The following is a 9,380-nucleotide window of genomic DNA, read 5'->3' as shown; positions in this document are numbered from 1 at the left end:
TTAAACCACTTTCATAAAAATGTTGGGAGACAAACACATAAAACCAAGCATGGTTTCCATAGACTAATGATAAGACTAGTGAGAAAGAAATAAAAATAAACAATCCCTTTCACAATAGCCTCAGAAAAACACTTTGAATAAACCAAGGAAGTGAAAGATTTCCACAATGGAAACTTAACAATATGAAGAACACTTTACAAAAAGAAAGACTGTTTGTACTCACGGATTGGAAGACTCGATAGCATGAAAATGGCCATCATAACAACAAAAGAAGCAATCTATAGGTTCAATACAGTCTCAGTCAACATTCAAAAATTCATGCAGAAGCAAAAAAAAAAAAAAAGACCCCAGATAGTTGAAGCAACCTTGAGCAAAAACAATAACACAAGAGATAACACTATGCCTGACTTCAAGATATACTACATGCATGGTATAGTATCACAATAACATATATATTATAATGTAGTAATAAAAACAGCACAGCATTGCTTCAAAAATGGAAGAGGTAGGCCAGTCAAATAGAATAGAGAACACAGCTGTAAGTCCATACAATCACAACTACCAGAATTTTTTTTAGAAAGATGCCAAAAATACACACTAGAGGAAAGAGAGCATCTTGTCCAAATAGTGCTGAGAAAACTGGATGTCTACACACAGAAGGATGGAACCGGATTCTTACCTCTCATTCAGAACAGCTCCAAATGGATCAAAGACCTAGACAGAAAATGTGAAACTCTGAAACTTCTGGAAGAAGAGGTCAGGAGTGTGTGACAAGGTAGAGGCATAGGTAAGGATTTTTTCTAAACAAGACTCCGGTGATTCTGGAAATAATGCCAAAAGCTTCCATATGGAATCCCAAAGCTTCTGCAGAGAAGGAGCCCTCATGCTGCGTGAAGGGGCAGCCTACAGAATGGACAAAATGTTTGCCAGCTATACCTCTAATCGAGTATTCGTGTTATATAGATAACTCAAAAAACTACACACAGATAAATCAATAAACCCACATTAAGAAAATGGCCGTATAACTGAATAGTTTCCAAAAGAAGAAACACTAGTAGCTAATAAACATTGTCAACCTCATTAGCTGTCAGAGAAATGCAAATGCAAAATACCTTGAGATCCTGTCTCCTGCTGGTCAAGATGGCTAGCATCAAGAAAAAAAGAAAAACAAAACAAAACAAAAATAAGTGCTGGTGAAGATCTGGGGAAAGGAGAATGTGCACCTGCTGTTGGTGGGAATTCAAACCATGAAGTCAGTGGAGAGGCTTTTTCAAAGGCTACAACTAGAACTGCCATATGATCCAAGCCATTAAAGAGGCCTTATGACCTCTGACTTATGTCGATGTTGGGTTCAAAATTGTAGGTTTCTGGGCTTAAATTTGAGTGTCAATAGAGACCAGAGAGCAAGAACATAAGGTGCCATTTATGGTGTGTGTGTGGCAGATGGTTCTTGAAGGGAGGGGAGGGGAAATACAAATGATAGGAAAACAGGCAGTGCTAGACTAGGGGTGCAAACGATTAAACAGGGGATGGGGCAGCATTGCCAAAGGTAGGGATTTGGAAAGAATAATTAAAACTTCGAAGACATAAAAAGCCATATAGAAACTTACTTTATAAACTAAATGGTACCCACAGAAGTTATATATTTTCCAACAACAAAAAAGCCAGTGCCATGTAAAAAATTCTTTATCTACAAGTTGTTGGCTAGGAAGCACCCAGACACTCCCAAAACAATGTAAATTACTGCCATTGTTTCCTGTGTTGGACTTCATAATCAGACCTTACTGCTGATAACATCAGGTTCTTGGGAGATAAACCCAGTGGGAACCAAAAGGCAGCTTCCCCAATGCTGGCTACTGTTCACAATGTCAAGGGTGTTAGAAGGCTGCTAGGAGAAAAAATACCCATCAGTTTGTTTATCCGAATGTGGACCCTATGTACTGCAACACTGATCTGTCAGGGAAGATGTGCCTACCGATGGCAGTGATACAATAACGACACGGTTCATAAGTAACCACTTTCTGATTGGACCTGAGTTTCATTCCCTGGGCCTCAGTACCATCGTGCAAACTTATCCAGAAGCTTATAGCTGGGGAGGCTGCAGGCCCTACGAGGAAAGGAGGTGTACTGGTTTATATATGCTTGGCCCAGGGAGTGGTGCTACTAGCGGGCGTAGCCTTGTTGGAGTGGGTGTGGCCTTGTTGGAGTAGGTGTGGCCTTGATGGAGTGGTCATGTCTCGGTGGGCATGGCCTTTAAGACCTTCATCCTAGCTGCCTGGAAGTCCGTATTCTGCTAGCAGCCTTCAGATGAAGATGTAGAACTCTCAGCTCCTCCTGTACCATGCCTGCCTGGATGCTGCCATGTTCCTGCCTTGATGACAATGGACTGAACCTCTGAACCTGTAAACCAGCCCCAATTAAATGTTGTCCTTATAAGACTTGCCTTGATCATGGCGTCTGTTCACAGCAGTAAAACCCTAAGACAGCGACTATGAACACTATTTATTCTTGTACAAAACTGACCAAAATGTGAAAATATTGGAGGTTATGTATACGTGGTCATAACACGTTCATCCTAAGTGATGTATGCAAAGTCCTTGGAGGCAGAAGAATGATTGCCACAGGCAATTCCCACCCCACACATCATAGTAGTTTCCAAAAGTCCTGCTTGGCCAAAGCAATACTTGTTACATACCTTGTTCTGGGAAAGCTAAGGAACTTAGTGTAAGTTGTCTGAGAATGCTGGACTGAAGTGTCTAGGTTACAACACAGCCTCCCATCTCTGAGATGTTTATAATTACAAAGGCTTTTTCTTTAGAAGACATATATAACATCTCCCAGCTATTGACAGAAAACACAACAGAAAACCAAAGACCACAAACACAGACACCTCATAGTGAAAAACCCAAGTGCCACAAGGTCCTCTGAGTTGTCCATAGTCAAGGAAATGGAAATTAGAAAAGTCCAGGGTTTCACGGATTTTTCTCCAGTTAAAATATCTGTCAATTCTAACAGCTCCAGAGAAAATGAAGACCAGCGGGCATCAAAATGTCACAACCCCTTTGGGAAAGAATTTGCCCTTCTCTTTGGAAGATGAGTATTTTGTATCATCTCTACCCAATAGTTACATTCCTAACTCGGTGGCTTTGATCCATACAAGACATGTGGCTATGTCCAGAAACACTTCCAGTGGTCACAACTTGGGGACACTAGTGGCATCTAGTGGGAAGAGGGTAGGGAAGCTGTCAAGCATGCCCCAATGCATGAGGCAGTCCTCATAGCATATGATCTCAAGGGTGTCAAAGGGTCAGATGCTGTGTTTGTTTGTGTGTGAGTGTGCATACATTTATATCAAGGAAATATTTGTGTATATGTGTACCTAGTAGCATAGAATACTACATTAATAACAGGAAACTGGGAACAGTAATTTCCCTTTAACAGAACAAATACATCAACTGTAGAATGATTATCCACAGTAGTGTATTTAATGTAATGCTCAAAACAAGAGAGGCCAGAAAATGTTATTTTATCACATTTTTAAGTATATGAACAAAACATACATTTTTAAAAGTGAGGTAATAATATGGAACTCACGGTATTGGTTCTTTCTTATATAAGAGCTTGAGAAGATGTGGAGAAAAGATGATAAGTAAATATCAGGGCACTACTTGAATGATATCCAGATTCTTGGATAGATGGTGGATGGAGTTATTCATTACAGTATTAACTTTATAACTTACGTATAGACATGTATATCACAATTGTTCCTTCACACCAAAGGTTATATTATAATTTAAGTGAATAGAGTGCTTGAGAGAACTCAGTTTGCAAACTGCCTTCCTGGCAAGCAAGAGGATCTGTGCTCTGTCCACAAAACTCGCATAAAAAAAACCATAGGTATGGCAGAATGTGGTTGTAATCCCTGCTCTGGAGAGACAGACACTGGAAGATCTTTGGGGCTCACTGGCCCACAAGTTTCCTACTTGGTACATCTGGAGCCAGTGGGAGACCTTGTCTCCAAAACTAACCCAGGCAAAGGCTTCTGAGGAATGACCTCTCTGAATGACTGCTGGCCAGCGCTGTCCTCCAACGCACACCCCTACATACACATACAGAAACACATACACAAACTAAATGAATAAATTAAAAAATCACTTCCAGGCTCAAGTCATTGGATTGAGTTGTAAATCTAACCATAGCATAACCTTTTGAATTTAGTGACCAAACCTCTTTTTGACGACTCTGAAGGGGAAGATGCTGCTGTTTCGGCTGAATTATGCTGCAGATAAACAGGCAGTCACATGATGAGGTCTTTTCTGTCAGATAGATGGAAGAGAAACCTCCCCCGCCCCATACGACTACGGTTAGCTCAAGAACCCCAAACTCATACTTTCAGGATGTTCTGCCAGTAAACGTCGGTCACAGAAAAACACATAGACAATGTAAAGATACGTTTCTCTGTGTGCCGTGGACATCTATGATGGGACATGCTGTTTATGTTACAGCAGTAAGAAGTGACTCCTCTGCCGGATCCATTCATCCACTATGGAGATCACTGATCTGTTTATAATCGTGTACCTTTAACCACAAATTAAAAAGCTGAAGTCCCCAAATGGTTTCTGCTACCCTGACCACTCATGAGTTCCAAGCAGAAATGTCAAAAAATCCTTTCCTTCCTGTTCCTTTGTTGTTGTTGTTGTTGTTGTTGTTGTTGTTGTTGTTGTTATAACCAGGTTTTCCAAGTGCTAGCCTGCCCCTTACTCTCATTCTCTGCTGACTTCTGTGTAACCCTTGCTGGAGTGTTAATTGAAAAGTAAGATATTAACTGATTATTTAGCCTAGGACAATCCCTCCTAGGGTGATTTTATTTTCACTGGGGACCCATAATAGTTGGTGTGGGTAGCAGGGAGTAAAGGCTCAGACATGACCTTCAGAGGGCTATAGCTAACTTTAACACCCAACAGAACAAATAAAGAATATTTGTTATGCGGCCCCGGAAAGGTTGGCAAACCCTTGCTTCAGGCCCTTGTTTAAACACCCAGGTCCTGTCTACTGCATTTGGAAGCCGAGCTGCAGAAAACCTCTTATTTTCCTGACTCGAGGGGAAATATTTTATAAATAATAGTCTAGAGAATTATTTGGTCAATATTTAGTCACGAAATACAGCGCCCCCCCCCCCCCGTGCTCGCGTAGGAGTGAGAAAGCTGATGTGTGCAGATGTGGGGACGGTGGAGAACGTACAAAGGCCAAAGACAATCAATAACATGCTGCAGAGTGCAAAGAGAAGAAACTGCCCAATTGTCCGAGTACAAATGTCAGGAGGATTTCAGCAAAACTGGAAAGGCTGGACAGCAAAGCGAGTGTTCAGAAGCGGGGAGCGTTCCTGGAGAAGGTTCCTGGGAAGGCCCTTACAAGCATACTGGAAGGGCTTCTCTATTTGCAAAACAATTGGTCCAGCACTTGTATATGCCCCACTTCTTGGTTGCTTTGCATCCTAAGAAACGAGCCGCTGAAGCTGCCTGCCCAGTGCTGAGTCTCGATCTAGGTATGTGGTGGATGCTCAGTGTACTTTACAGATTCATCGAATGATCTTTATTTAAGATGAAGACTCCAGAACACCAGCCAGTGACTCTGACTCACCAGTTGCTGGGGAGGACCGAGGCCTCTACCTTCCTTAAAAAGAGCACGGCAGGTAATTCTAATGCATGAGCAGGCCACAGTGCAAAGGTCCTGGAAACCTCAGGCAGGGCCACAGTGCAAAGGTCCTGGAAGCCTCAGGCAGGTTTGTGCCCACCATGTGTGCCCAACCTTGCATCCTCCGAAACTGCCTTTGTGACAGTAATTGCTGGAAAAAAACCTTTCTTGGTCTAGTAAAACCAATAAGGTCCTCCTGATATATTACACAGCCTTGCTTCCTGTTCAGGTGAGGTTTCTGTAAGGCCGCCTGGGGAAGGGCCTTCTGTCCATCCACGGGAACAGAAATGGAAAGACAGGAAAGTCAGCAACTGCTGAGGGATTTCTCCAGCCACCACGGCAGGGGCCAGCAGAAAAATGATTCCACATAGGACACCTTGTGTGCCCCAAAGTATAATAGCAGACATAAACCCATGACCTACTGCCTTCCACACTTGCATATCTTCAAATGTGAAGATCATATGAAGGACCCTCTGGAGAACAGAGTCTGGGAATGGAGCAAAGGCGATGAAGCACGTGAGTTACCGTGGGTGAGTCACTGCCCATTTGGATCTTGTGTAGAATTAGTAGTTTCCCTGATCTAGCTTCTGTAAAACTGGAGTTACAGGACTCCGTAGCTATGCGTACAACATGGTGCCGTATACAACATCCATTTGCCTAAGGGCAGGGGAGTTAATTGATGCACACTCTTATATGCTTGCTTTTCTTGGGTTCTTCCCAGATTTTGCGTATTTTAAAGGTAGCTTCTATGAATATTCTGAAATCTTGGTGGCGTGGTGTGCTGCCCTGCTTAGAGAAGTGTGTTTAAAGCAAGTCTCTGGCTGTCCATGATCACTGTTTGCCAAACTATTTTCCAAAACTACTGGCAATGAGCAAGACAGTTATGAATTTATAGGTAGGGCCAAGCACAGTCAAGACATTTGAGGAGGAAAAAAAATACTTATGTTAAAAGTGTTTATATCAAATCTAAAGTTTAAGGCAATGTGGTATAGATAGCAACTATACAACTGAATGAGTGATGGAGTCTAGCAGCATGCATACACATACATCTGATTTATAATGCATGTGGTACTGTTGATAGCTGTGAATGAGTTAGAGTCCTTCTAGCATGTTGTGTGAAGTCAATACTAGATCCACATTGAAAAATTAAGTTAGATGCCTGCCTCACACCATACACAAAACAACCACATTGCCTAAATGGGGCTATCAGTCCTCACTAGGTATTGACTGTCAGAAATGAATGAACTTCTAAACCTTAAGCAGTAATAAACTTTAGTTCTCTTTGGATCATGATTTATTTTAGTACTTCAGAGGGTCTTTACTGATATTGACTAAATTGCCTATACACTCTGAAAAGCAAATTTGTATCTCTCTTTCTCCATTGATTCTCTCATCTTCTGCCTGTTTCCCAAGACTTCCACCATTTTTTCCCTTCATTTATGTCATGATATAAGTGATTCATTGTGGGTATAAATGAGCCACCCTCTAGCAGATATGATCTGTGGGGGAAAAAATCTTAGAGATGTTTTTAAAATTCCATTATCAACCTGATTTTGAGATTTTTTTTTTTTTACATGAACTCAGGATAGGCTGTCTCTGAAGTTTCTAGATCTGGATACCACAGACCAGCAGTCTTTCATGGTAACAGGATGCAAATTTTACAAAACACAAGTATGACAAGTTCACTGTCATACCCACCAGCTCCTCCTGGCCCACTTCCCTGGCCCTGCCCCCTGCCACCACCCTGTAGGAATTTGTGCTTGTGAGTCTTATCACCATAAGAGTTTGAGTATAGCTGCTAGATATTACAAAAAAAAGTTCCTAAAATTATAGATGCAGAGACGTCAATATTGTTTTCTATTTATGCACAGTTTCGAGTACTCTACATATGGTAGCTGAAAAGATTTTCTTCTTCGCCTTTAGTTCTTGGGTGTAAATCTCTTCTTGTTTTCACAAGAACATTAGCTCAACTCTGCAGATACTGTGAGCTGCAGATAAAATTGTCACATTTAAAACCATATGTCACACTGAACTGTTCAGGAGGCATCGGGCCCTCTCACTTGCAGGTCTTTAAAGATACAATTCTATGCTCAGTTAGGATGCAGGAGGCCAGCCAGGGAATTTGTAGATAAACCGATTTACTGTGGAAGAATCCACTAAATTATTCTACCAAGTGACTAGGTAGGAAGACACCGGGGTACTATGTTAAACCTGTAAGTTTTCCTTCTGATCCCAGTTACTAGGAGGAGAATACAGATGACAATGAGCTAGGTCAAGATCTGCCAAGTCCTGGCCCCAGCATGATTGCACATTCACATTCCCGTTTTAGAAGATGTAATAAGGATCTCAATTCACAAAGTGGCTATGAATCATTTAACGCTTTATGGAAATTTTCCCTCTACTTCAGGTCATCATTACATTATGGTTATAGAAAGGCATAAAACTCTATTACTATTTCATAGAGGTAAGAAAAGAAATCAACTTGAGTTGTACATAATAAGTAGCTCGTAACCATGGAAGTCCTTCTGGAATAAAATGCATTCCACTATAATTATTCTTCACTTCCAGGTAAATACCTGGGGCATTCGCTTCAGACAAGGAAATACATAATGGAAGTGTATGTTTGGTTTTAAGAAAATATGACCCTCGGGGCCTTCCTCTCTTCAAAAGTACATCTCAGACAAAAAAAAAAAATTCAAATGACAAACAGTTGGACTAAATTCAGATCTTAACAAAATAATGGCTTCAGGATTGGGGCTATAACTCAATTAGTAGAGACCTTTCCTAGTATGCACAAAGCTCTGGATATTATTCCTTGATCCTAGATAAACCAAGAATGGAGATGCATGCCTGTAAACTCAGTATCTATCTACCTTCAGAAGTAGGAACATCAGTAGTTCAAGGTCATCCTTCATTTAGCTAGTGTGAAGCCAGCTAGGGACACACCCAAAACTGTCTTTAAAAACTAAATGAGGAGCTAGGCAGATGGCTCAGTTGATAAAATCCTTGCCTTGCAAACATCTGGAGACACTGAGTTTAACCCCTGGAGCCAATGTGGACGAAGGGTGGGTGTACTGGCCTATATATATATATTTCTTACTACGCAGAGGCTGGTGGATGCCTAATAGATATGCTCCCAGCCAATGAGTGACTCTGTTGGAAAACTAAAGTCCACAGCACATGAGGAATGACACCTGAGGTTTCTTCTGGCCAACACACACACACACACACACACACACACACACACACCTGAATACAAATACAGAAATCTAAAAATTACTTTCTTCACTGCCTGGCATATATATAAATTCTTTTTTCTCATTCAAGTGAGTCTTATGAAACAGTAAAATATAAACAAATATATACAGAACAAGAAGCAGTCCACGGTGGTTTGAATGAGAATGCTCCCCAACCCACCATCGTCACCAACCCGTAGGTTCAGATGTTTTTATGCTTGGGTTCCAACTGATGAAGTGTGTCCTTGTTGGAGGAGGTAGATCACTTTGGATGAACTTTAAGTTTTCAAAAATCCAAGATAGGGCAGAGTCAGTATCTGTCTGTCTCTCCCTCCTCTCCCTCTCCCTCTCCCTCTCCCTCCTCTCCCTCCTCTCCCTCCTCTCCCTCCTCTCCCTCCTCTCCCTCCTCTCCCTCCTCTCCCTCCTCTCCCTCCTCTCCCTCCTCTCCCT

Source organism: Mus caroli, chromosome 13 (assembly GCF_900094665.2).
Source record: "Mus caroli chromosome 13, CAROLI_EIJ_v1.1, whole genome shotgun sequence".
NCBI lineage: Eukaryota > Metazoa > Chordata > Mammalia > Rodentia > Muridae > Mus > Mus caroli.
Note: the sequence above shows the minus strand (reverse complement) of the source record.